Genomic DNA, 11,856 nt, shown 5'->3' on the forward strand with positions numbered 1-11,856 from the left:
ATACATAAAAGCCAAATAATATATATCTATAATTAGAACTCAACCCACAGACAGTCAATTTGTAACTGCTAGAAAAATGAAGTTTCACATACTGATAAATTTTTCATGATTCAGCCTTTGTTCCAACCCATCCTAGTGCCTAGCAATGATTAGAAGATTGTTCCTCCTGGACTCACAGTGACAGCCCCACCTCAGGCAGTGCTTTCAGTACTGTGTAGCCCAGCTGCCCTGCTTCTACAAAGACACAATCAACGGAGATGCTACAGTGCTCTCCAGGCCTCTCTTGGTATCAGAAAATCTGGCAGTTATTGGCTTAGGAGAGGTGAGAGTATGGGTGTTCTCTATAGACTCTTATCTAGAAAGCTTCCACTCCAGGTTCTTTCATGCTCCTTAAAGCATCCCAGGACAACGGTAAAAATCAGAGGCTGCCCTGGCATAGCTTTCTCAGATGAGAACTGGTATGTCATCATGAGGCAGGAGAGTCTGATACTCATTCAGCTCTTTCTTTGAAGGCAAAGTGAACTTAGTCAAATCCCTTCATCTTTCTGAATCTTCATGCCCATATGTGCCAAATAAAAAAGACTATTGCACATCCGGTTTCCTTAATGTGTTAGACTGTTGTGAAGAACAAATGAGAAAACAATTGTGTCAGCAATCAAAAGTTAAAAGTGCTTCAGGAAATACAGGCCAAAAAAAGGTAAATGTCAACCAGATGAAACAAAAACATTATATTTATCAATTCTTGTAAGTATGTGTTAACAAGAGGGTTTCTAAAGGGCAGGGACCAATTATTTGTGCCATGGCTCCGGCTCAACTCCAGGCACAAGTAGACTACCACAAAGGTCACCTAGCAGGCTCAGTTCTCCTTCCTTTCTAGAGCAGAATGAATAGAAAGAATATGGAACAGAAAGTAAAACCTCTCACCTCACTGGGCCTCCAAGCTCCTAACCAGGGCTGGTCAGAGTAAAAGCTTTACAGACCCGGTTGCTATGACTACCATAGCCCTCTTCTTCTTTTTCATTCAAAAATCCCCAAACAAGTCCTGGCAAGATTCCCACTTCAACACAAATGAGCATCTATCCTGTTACCAAATCAGGGATTTGAACAGAACCAGTAACAAAAAATGTGCACAAACTTCTCTAGGTTGCTGAACCCTTATAACCAATGCTTAATATTATTTTTTAAGGGAACCATAAATATAGAACTTTTTTTTTTTTTTTTTGGTGTAAAAGGAAGCTTTATCTACAGCTTGGGAGAGAGGAGCTCCTAAGTGGTGGCACTGCTGCCTCAGTGGCTAGAGGACAAGGTTCAGGCAGAAGGTCTGAGACAGCAGGGGAAGTCTGAAGGTCCCTCACAGGTTGTCTGGATCTGCAGGCTCGAAGTTGTGAGGCTCTTGAAGAGATATTCATACAACTCTGCCCGGGGACCAGCCAGCCTGCAGAGGTTGATCCAGTGGTAGTCCATCTTCTTGATAATTTTCACTTCCTCTTAGGGAAATGGTTCTTCAGAAAGTCACAGAGGGAAAGTCTGTGTTGGTAGCACCCATAGTGTGCAGATCCAGAGGGAGTGGTTCAGCTTCTTTGCTAGGGCCAGGGCAGCTTCCATGGCATCCAGGGTTCCTCCCCACTCATGTTGGGATGGCTTCTGCACATCCTGGAAGAGAACACGATCACCATGCTGATTTTACAGTTTCAAGAGACACTTGGTACCCTCACACTTCTTCACCAACTCCCAGAAGAAGTGTCTCATGCCTTTCAAGGCCACATCATCACCATCAAAACAGAAATCCTGAGAGAGGCCTGCAGAAGCAGGTTGACCAGATAGTTAATGCTGGCCTCCGCTTCAGCAGAATAATTCAGACAGATCTTATAGCTCATGGTTGATGGAGGATATGGAGCTAACCACACACACAAAAATGGTGTTTAGCTGGTCCCAGAAACGGGGGATGGCCAAGAAGATGGTCTGGTAGAAGAGACTGTACCTAAAGAGGAGGTTAGAGATGGTCGGAGGCTGGAAGTGGGGAATCCTCAAATCTGTTCTGTTCAAACATTGTTGAAGCAAGAGACAAATACACGGAATAACCGGACAAGCTTAACAGAGACCCATTTTCTAAAAAATCAACACATATAGCCAGCAGTCTTAATTGTAGTCATAATTTTCTGAAATGAGTAAATAATTAATCAAAATTAGAAAAATAAAAACATTTTCCAAACTGACTTTTTTACTTGGAGTCACAGAACCTAGAATCTGGGCAGAGGCTTAGAAGAGTTCTCTGTTTAGCATCTCTGTTTTGAAAGGGCAGAAATTCCTTCCCTGCATTAAAGTCCCTTAGAACAGAGACTCTAGTTTCCTTCAGGGAACAGTTACCCTGACAGCTTCTACCACTCCAAAGAAAATCCCCCCAAATCTCATCTGCAACCCACTGTCTCCTTTCCTAGTCCTAAAGTGAAACTGACACCAGCTGGTCAGTAGCCTGTACACACAGAACTCACCAGAGCAGTGCTCTCTGAGACAAGGACTATCAGTGCTCCTTAGATGACTTCCTGTACTATATAGGAAGAGTAGTATCCTGTACATCAGGACAAGGGTTTAAATAACCTTATCTAGGACATGGTGAGTGTCTTTCCACAACTGACATTTACTGAGGGATGGGCAAGACCCTGTTCCTTTCTAAGCATTCCTTTCTCCTATAGCTTACCATACACCCACTGAGTGCCACTCACTGTATTGGGCTGGGAAGGATGCCATCATAAACAAGACCAACCTCTTCCTTTAAGGAGGAGTTTGACATAAAGGATAGAGCATGTTGTTGTTAAGTGCCATCAAGTAGTTCCGACCCATAGCAACCCCTGTATAGGATTTCCAAGGAGCGACTGGTGAGCTTGAACTGCCGACCTTGCAGTTCAAACCAACCTTGCAGTCCAGCGCATTAGGCCACAGCGCTACACCAGGATTCCAAAAGGATAGGAGATAGGGGACACTTAAGTTCCAAGTCCAGGGAATAGCTTTCAGGCAAACAAAGAAGTAGACATGTCCAGCAGGCAACAAGTAACTCCATTTAAAGCATTTGGAATTCAGCACATAAAACAGAGGCAAATAACAAGGTGGTCAGTTGAACGGTTGTTATAACTTTTCTAATTGGACATAAAAAAGCCTGAATTAGAGAAATGGGGAGGAAATGCTAAAACTAAGACATCTTTCACTAGCCCAAGGTACTCATCAGAGCCCCTAAATTTTATAAACTCTGGGGTGGAGTAAAGGAGAAGTGGGCAAAATGACACAGAGTGGCTGCTTTCACCCAGAGATCAATGATGGGCATCCCACACTGATGTTCTGAACTATTAATTACCTTTGCTCCTCTCCGCCTCTACCTCCAATAAGTCCCATATGCTGTTTTTTAACCTAGAAAATTCAGTAAGTACAACTAATAGGTGGTTACAAATTAGGCTGTGAACCACAAGGTCAGCAGTTCGAAATTACCAGCTGTGCCGCGGGAGAAAAATGAGGCTTTCTGCTTCCGTAAAGATTTACAGCCTCGGAAACCCTATACAGGGTCGCTATGAGTCAGAACCAACTCCACGGCACATAGCCACCACCACATCCCCTTAATCAAAGCACTAGGGCTTTGACATCTATGTTGGAAATGCTTTCAACAACCCTGATGTCTGTGGTCCACTATCCCACAGCTTTATCCCTACAAAATCTTGAACATGGTCAGACATCCTTCTATTTTCAATTGTGTATGTGTGTTGAAGGTTGAAAGACTAAGGAAAGGCTCAAGAAAATTAGAAGCAGGAAGAAGAAATCACCAAGAGACCAAAGCACTTGGAAATAAACTGCAACACAGCTATAGACCTTCTAACTCTCTAAACCCATTTAGGAATTTTTGAGACAAATAGAACTGCATTTTTATAATTTTGCACTATCATTGAAGGTAATCATGAGATACTGGCAATCAACTTCTTCATAATGGGGAGGAAGGGGGAAATTGGTAGACTGGGGGTGAAGGGGTTAAATGTGCAGCCTTCCCAGGGGTCAGGGGACTAGCTCCAGGACTGCTCATATTTTGAAGAAGTGTATTTCCCACCCAGGCACAAATTCATTAGCAGCTCATTAGCAGGAGTGGTGCAACCATTTCTGACTCTTGTTTCTCATAAGATTTATTGGTTAATTGACACTTTTAACACAGGTTGACAGACAACCAATGAGAGTGCTAAAACCACTCATTAGTCAAATTTAAAACACAGACTGTATTCTAACCATATCCTTTGTTCTCATTTATCTTCCTCAAACAGAAGTCATAATTTCATTGCTGAGGGGAGGAGGGTGCAGTAAATAAGCAAAGTGCCAAGATACTGTGCTTTCATTTTCAATCCTTCCCCTGCCTCCACACTTTGTTGTGGTGTGGCACTGCGGGTTAATGCGCTAGACTGCAAAGTTGTTTGAACTGCAAGGTCGGCAGTTCAAGCTCACCAGCCACTCCTTGGAAACCTATACATGGTCTCTGTGTCAGAACTGACTCGACAGCACTCAACAACAATATTGGTATCCAGGGAGCCTGACATTATAACTGGGCTTTATTTGTTCTCTTTTACTGTACCGGTTATCCCCATGGCCAAACATGGTACTATGAGTTATTGAAAAAAACAGTATCAATAACTCCTGACTGCTACTATTTCCCCAATGCCTGCCACGAAAGCCCATTAGCTGAAGTGCTCCCTGAAGGGGAAAACAAGGAAATACTTGTTCTTGTTGTTGTTAGGTGTCATCGAATCAGTACCAACTCATAGCGACCTTATGCACAGCAGAACGAAACACTGCCCAATTCTGGACCAACCTCACTACTGTTGCCACGCTTGAGTCCATCGATGCTGTCACTTGGCCAATCCATCTCGTTGGGGGGTCTTCCTCTTTTTCTCTGACCCTTCACCTCACCAAACATGATATCCTTCTCTAGCGACTGGTCCCTCCTGACAATATGTGCAAAGTATAAGAGACAAAGTTTGGCCATCTTGGCCTCCAAGAAGCACTCTGGCTGCACTTCTTCTAAAACGGATCTATTGGTTCTTTTGGGATACTTTCAATATTCTCCTCCAACACCATAACTCAAAAACATCAATTCTTCTACAGTCCTCCTTATTCACTGTCCAGCTTTCATATCCATATGAGGTTATTGAAAATACCATGGCTTGGGTCAGGTGAACCTTAGTCCTCAAGCTGACATCTTTGCTCTTCAACACTTTGAAAAGGTCTTGTGCAACAGATTTGCCCAATGCAATAAGTTGTTTGATATCTTGACTGCTACTTTCGTGAGTGAGGAGCTCTGGTAGTGTAGTGGTTACGAATTGGGCTGCGAACCTTAAGGTCAGCAGTTCAAAACTACCAGCTGCTCTGCGGGAGAAACATGAGGCTTTCTGCTTCCGTAAAGATTTACAACCTCGGAAACCCTGTACAGGGTCGCTATGGGTTGGAACTGACTTGACGGCACTTAACAACAACTTCCATGAGTGTTGATAGTTGATCCAAGAAGAATGAAGTCCTTGACAACGTCAATCTTTTCTCCGTTGATAAGAATGTTGTTTATTGGTCCAGTGGTGAGAATTTTTGTTTTCTTTGCATTGAGATGTAATCCATACCGAAAGCTGTGCTCTTTGATCTTCATCAGTAAATGTTTTAAGTCCTCTTCACTTTCAGCAAGCAAGGTTGTATCATCTGCATTATTGCAGGTTGTTAATGAGTCTTCCTCCAATCCTGATACCATGTTTTTCTTCATATAAGCCATCTTCTTGGATTATTTGCTCAGCATACAAGTTGAATAAGCATAGTGAAAGAATACAACCTTGTTGCACACCTTTCTTAATTTTAAACCATTCAGTGTTCCCATGTTCTGTTCAAACAACTGCCTCTTGGTCCAGGTACATATTCTTCATGAGCACAATTAAATGTTCCAGAATACTCATACTTCGCAGAATATCTCTGTGGACCAACTCTAAAGAAGAGGACTCTGTAATCTCTCTATTTGGAGGGATATGGGGGAAAGAAAGAATACAAATCAAAATAAGAGAAGAAGCAGATGGAACAACTGACCCAATGTCTGCTCCTCTTGAGAGAGAGCCCCTTTAAAAATAGACAATTTGAAAAACAAAGCAGAGTTCAGTAAACGGAACCTTCTTTTAACCTGCTAAAGTTTAATAATAATTTTAATTTACTACTGATTCGCAATTCAAACTAAAGCAGCAGCTCTTTGTAAACCCTATACATAGTCGCTGTGAGTCGGAACTGACTTGATGGCACTTAACAAGTGTTGTTGCTTTGCTTTTTCTTTACCAGCATTTTGTTAACTACACTAAAAGCAGTACCTGAGCAGTTTTGTTCATTCTGGTGGTAGAGGGTACAGGCTCAGAAAGATCCAGGGTCCACACCACTTAATAGATCTCAGATCTTGGGCAGGGGAGGGTGGGGGACAGAAAAACAACACAAACCTCTGTGATACTCAGTTGCAGAATGGGACTCGAAGTAGCCATGGTAAGAAGAGATACTCCTTGTTAAGTGTCGTTGAGTCAGTTCCAACTCATAGCAACCCTGTATAGCATTTCTGAGGAGCAGCAGGGAAGTTTGAACTGCTGACCCTGTGGTTCACAGTCCAGGGCTGATCCTACAGTGCTACACCAGGAGTCAGAAAAGAGATACTACTACATGTGAATTGCTTACGGTGGACACAATAGAGCTCTCAATAACAGTGTTTGACTGGCCCTTCCCTTAACTTGCTCAGTCTTCCCAACTATGAGGCAGGGACCAGTGCCAGGACAGATGGTCAAGTGAGCATTACTAGGCTCTCGATAAATTATCGTGTTTTGCAGAAGTGTGGTGAATACATGATTGTTGTAAGACTTTCATTATCAGACTGCCTTGTTACGGCTGCAAAAGTTCAATAACATTTAGGCTTCAAGGCATCCAAACCGAGAGGGCAGCAAATGGGCCAGTTTAACCAGGCCTGTAGTACACTGAAAACATCTTACCTTGGGTAAGGCCACCTGCAGGCTAACCAAAACCGTCTAGGATGGGGCAGTCTCTGTTCTACTCTCCCACCCCCTACCAACATCAGAACAAAAATCAAAGAGGCTATATCCAAAAGTATAACTTAGGCAAACATGGGGAGGATTTAAATGAGAACAATTGCCAACAAGGAAGAAGGATTTTAAAAGTTTCTCAATAAACTTAGTTCAATAGCAGGCGTAAGCCAGTTTTGCAACAATGCACCAAAGCGCTTATACAAGCAGCTGCCCTGCTCTGGCTTTCTCTCCTCAGAGGGCTATGCTGGCAGGTACCCACCCAAGCATGGGCGAGGAGGCCTGGATGCTCTGGGCCACTGAGCACAAGGCCGGAGTGCCAGCAAACCTGCTGACGTGCATCTTTCTGAAAAGCAGCCTGCTCCAGACCTCCACCCAGCTGTCACAACAGCTGACACCACCCCCAGCTGCGCCTTCCTTCAATACTCCAATCCTGAACACCTAATGTGAACTTTGCAACTGTCACATCATTATGTACACGTTTACTTGCCATAAATGCTCACTTCCCCTACAGGGACCCAGGCAGTGTTTGGAAACTCTGGCTGTGGTTTTCCATCCCACTAGTAAACATATTCAATCCCTACTTCTGACCTGGATCCTCTGTGATCAAAGTCATTTTCAAATAAGCCAATTTATGAAAGAAAAGGCAATTCCCTCTGAACCCCAAGGACCCCCTACATCCTGAGCTAGAATAAACCTTAAGAGATCATGTGCTCCACCCCCTACTGACAAGATAAATGTTCCCTCCTTGTGCCAATGCATCCTGTTGTTGTTGATTCTAACCCTTAGTGACCCTGCATAGGGCTTCCGAGGAGCAGCTGGTGAGCTTGAACCACCGTACTGTCACTTCCCTTCTTAAAAACCTTCAGTGGCTCCTTGATGCTTTCCAAAGTACAAGCGCCCCTGTCACCCTTCCAGACTAGAACAGAACCATCCCTATTGGGATAGACAACACTAGTGAGGTACATACACCAAAAAATAATCAATCATTTGAGGTCAAAGGGTAACATCTATCCAAAATTAAAGTCCAGTGGACTAAGTGCTGTTACACTGAGAGGACTGCAATTAATGAATTGAAATAAAAGGTGTATGGATTGTTGAATGTAAAACTGATGATCTGTTCTGTAAACCTTCACCCAACTCACAATAAAAGGCTAAAAAGAAAACAACATCAAAGTCTACTTAAACCAATAAAGTTCTTGCCTAATAATCGCTGCCTATATCCCCTCATACACAGACCTCATGCTCTGATCAATCACACCCCATGCTTTCTCTGGTCCTTGAAACTGTCTTTGACCCTGCTTTAACCTTTCAGATTCAATCCATTTTAAATAACCTACTCAAACACCAACTCTGTGCAGTTTTATACATAATTATCCCTTCCTTCCAATCTCCACAGTGTTTTGTTTATATCCTCTCTAATGGCACTTCCTCTATTAATTTTCTCTTAGATATTTGGCTTCTTGCTTTTCATTAAACAGACACTTACTGACCACCTACTATATACTAGGTTTTACGGAAATCAAGGATGAGACATGGCCTCTCTATTCTTGAAATCACTGTTTTAGTGATAGACACAAATGTACAAAACTTATGATGCTTGTCAAACTTTCATCAACAGGTTACACTCTCCTTGAACTCAGAACATCTTTATATTCCTTACAATGTCAAACAGTCAAATAAAATAGTAAATATCCATTGCGTGTATGTTCCGAAACAAAGAGAGAGAGGCTTGCTGGAAGAAATGCAAGCAATTCTATCTTACCGAAATGTGGGACGAGAAATGTTTTGTTGCAAGACTTAAACAGTTTTTACACTTGAGATCAGGGGCAAATAAAACTTAATTTAATAAGTACAGCACATATTTTTCAATGTGTTTTAATCTTACAGTATCACTCCTCAAACCACAAGTGAAATGGAAGAGAAGTACAAAGACTGAGAATTGCATTGACAGAAACACAGAGCAAGAAACCAAAATAGAGTTATGGGGAAACATGACTTCCTTCTTAACTGTTAGTAAACCAAACAACACACTGTGGAGTATTACCTTTAATCACAGACTTTAGTGGATTCACTGTTGTCCACAGCTCCACACTAGTCTTTAGCCTTAAACTTTCAAGTGTTCCCAAGTCCACAAAGCAGAAGCAAGCAAGAGTTGGTGGTTAGAGGCAATGACAAGAACAATGTGATCTGAGACCAGTTGGTAAAGCCTCTGAAATAAATGTACGTATAATTTCTAAGTATACAATCACAATTTTCTGAGAAGATCCAGAGCCTTTGCCCAAATCTTAAAGAGGACTGCAAATCACTCCCTAACACTAAAACACTCACAACTAAAAGAGCCTTTGGGCCAATGTTGGCAAGGCCATGCAGCAACAGGCATTATAATACTCTGTAGGTAACGAGATAAATTAGTGCAACCTTTCTGGGCATCTGGCAATCTATTGAAACTGTAAATGTTCATTTGACCCAGCAGATTTCACTTCTAGGAATTTATCCAACAAAAGCAGTCACTGAAGTACACAATGATATATGGAGAGAATGTTTGCTACAGCATTTAAATTAGAAAAGATACAAATGTCCAACAGTAGAGGATAAGTTACATAAGATAGCAGATCCCTTCAATAGAATCTGATAGTCTTCAACAAGAAAGAGCGAGCTTTGTATTGATATGGAAAGATGATTAAGGTAGATTAAGCCAAAAAATAAAAACTGTAAATATATGATTTTATCTCTTTTAAAAATATACGTATATGTGGCAGTAGGTCGCTGAGTGAGGCCAATGATTTGTACTCAACTAAGTCAGACTGCAGAGCCCTGGTGTGGCGCTGTGGATTAATGTGCTGGACTGCAAAGTCAATCTGAACCACAAGGTCAGTGTTTCAAGCTCATCAGTTGCTCCTTGGATATCCTGCACAGGTTGCTATGAGTCGGAACCGACTCGATGGCACTTAACAACAACAACGTCAGACTGCAGTCATTTGAACTGCAAAGTCAGCGGTTCAAGCTTACCAGCTGCTCCTTGGAACCCATACACAAGGTCGCTATGGGTCAGAATCAACTAGACAACACTTACAACAACAACAACAAACCAACTTAAAGGAGCCCTGGTATAATGCTGTAGGATAAGCACTGTACTGCTAACCACAGGTCAGCAGTAAAAACCCACCATCTTCTCCTTGGAAACCCTATTTAGGGTTGCTAATGAATCAGAATCAACTTGATGGCACTTAACAACAACTAAATGAAAGGTTGGTAGCTCAAATCCACCCATGAGACTATGGAAGAAAGGCTTGGCAATCTACTTCCAAAAACCAGCCAGCCCATCATGGGAATGGTGCAGGAGAGACAGCATTTCATTCCATTGTTCCTGAGTTCCTCATGAGTCAGGGACAACTTGATGGCAGCTAACAGTGTGGTAGCATAGTTTTTATATCTAATCAAATCACTATGCAAAAACAGACTTAGCAGCATATTGCAAAATCAAATCTACAGAGAATATTTGTACCAAAACTTAATGAAAAGGTACCCTTAAATCCCAAAATATAAGCAAGTAAGGAGAAATCACCAAGTGGCATCAGATCCGCAAAGTATTAACCTTTGTACAAAAGGAAGCAGGGGAAAGCAACAGGTATCTGACAGACCTGAAAACCAGAAAACATAAGGTAACATTCACTGATGGATTGATGAGAAAGAACATCCACTGAACCAAGGAAAATTTGTTTGTTTGTTTTGGATTCAATAGTGGAGTGCAAGAAGGCAGTGGTAAGATGTTCTAAAGCAGTCTAGCTCCTTCTAAAGCAGTCTAGCTCCACTGAATTCTCAAAACTGATTCAAGCAGGACAGGGCTGAACACTGAGGAAGCACTGCTAGGAGAAGAATCAAAATTGGTCAGAACAGGGACAACAGAAAAAAATGAAGGCTGGGTCCACGTAAAAGTTGGGGGAAGAGACCACAGTAAGGAAAACTTATAGAGCAAACTGCCAAGTTTTGGAATACTGGAGGAAAACATCTAAAGAATGAGCACTGTGGAATTAGACAAAGTAATTAAAACCATGCTTCTTTTTGAAAGTTTAAGAAATCTAATTTCATATAAAAATGAACAACAGGAAAATATTGAGGTCAAATCTTTTACAAAATTATTAAAAGAAGGAAGAAAAGATAATAAGGAGAATAACATCCCTACAGGCTGCAAAAGCAAGCCAGAAAGACATGACCACAAACAGATCAAAACTGTTACTTAATATCTCAAAATGAGCTACACATCAAAATGCTATAAGATATGAAAGAACATAAATCGGAAATGAGGTGCTAGAATTTTCAAGAACCTTCAACAGACCCAAAAAAAACCCACCAAAACACCACAAACAATTTGAGCTTCAATGAAAGTAACAAATACAATGGATTGAAATTCATCAAACATGCTTAAATTCATGAGCTCATAAAGGAAATTAGACTTAAAAGAAAAAATGAACAACAACAAAAAAAATCTTTAAATAGATGATTAAAAGAAGAAAAAAATGGAAAAATCAGAAAGAAATAAGGGAAAAAATAATACTTCTAAGAAATGTAAATCAAATATGACCCAACATATGGATAAAGAAGAAAACTCATACCAAAAATCCTAATTAAAGAAAAAGAAACCATGCGCCCGAACCCCGCTGACCCTACCCACCCACTATAACAAGCGAGAGACACGCCCAACCCACCAGAACCGTGGCAGGCCCCACCATGCTTGCCAGACCGTGGCGAGCACCACTCTGCCTGCGGAACTCACTGCTAGCCC

At 41.7% G+C, this 11,856-nt stretch overlaps 1 protein-coding gene and 1 pseudogene across 1 annotated transcript in view; both read right to left on the reverse strand.

Annotated features, from left to right (window-relative positions):
- SIL1 (SIL1 nucleotide exchange factor) overlaps positions 1 to 11,856 on the reverse strand; it is a 610,112-nt gene that overhangs the window by 227,831 nt on the left and 370,425 nt on the right. The gene's annotated exons all lie outside the window — the stretch shown is intronic.
- LOC102816889 lies at positions 1,309 to 1,877 on the reverse strand (annotated as a pseudogene).

This window comes from Chrysochloris asiatica, unplaced genomic scaffold, assembly GCF_000296735.1.
Source record: "Chrysochloris asiatica unplaced genomic scaffold, ChrAsi1.0 scaffold00087, whole genome shotgun sequence".
NCBI lineage: Eukaryota > Metazoa > Chordata > Mammalia > Afrosoricida > Chrysochloridae > Chrysochloris > Chrysochloris asiatica.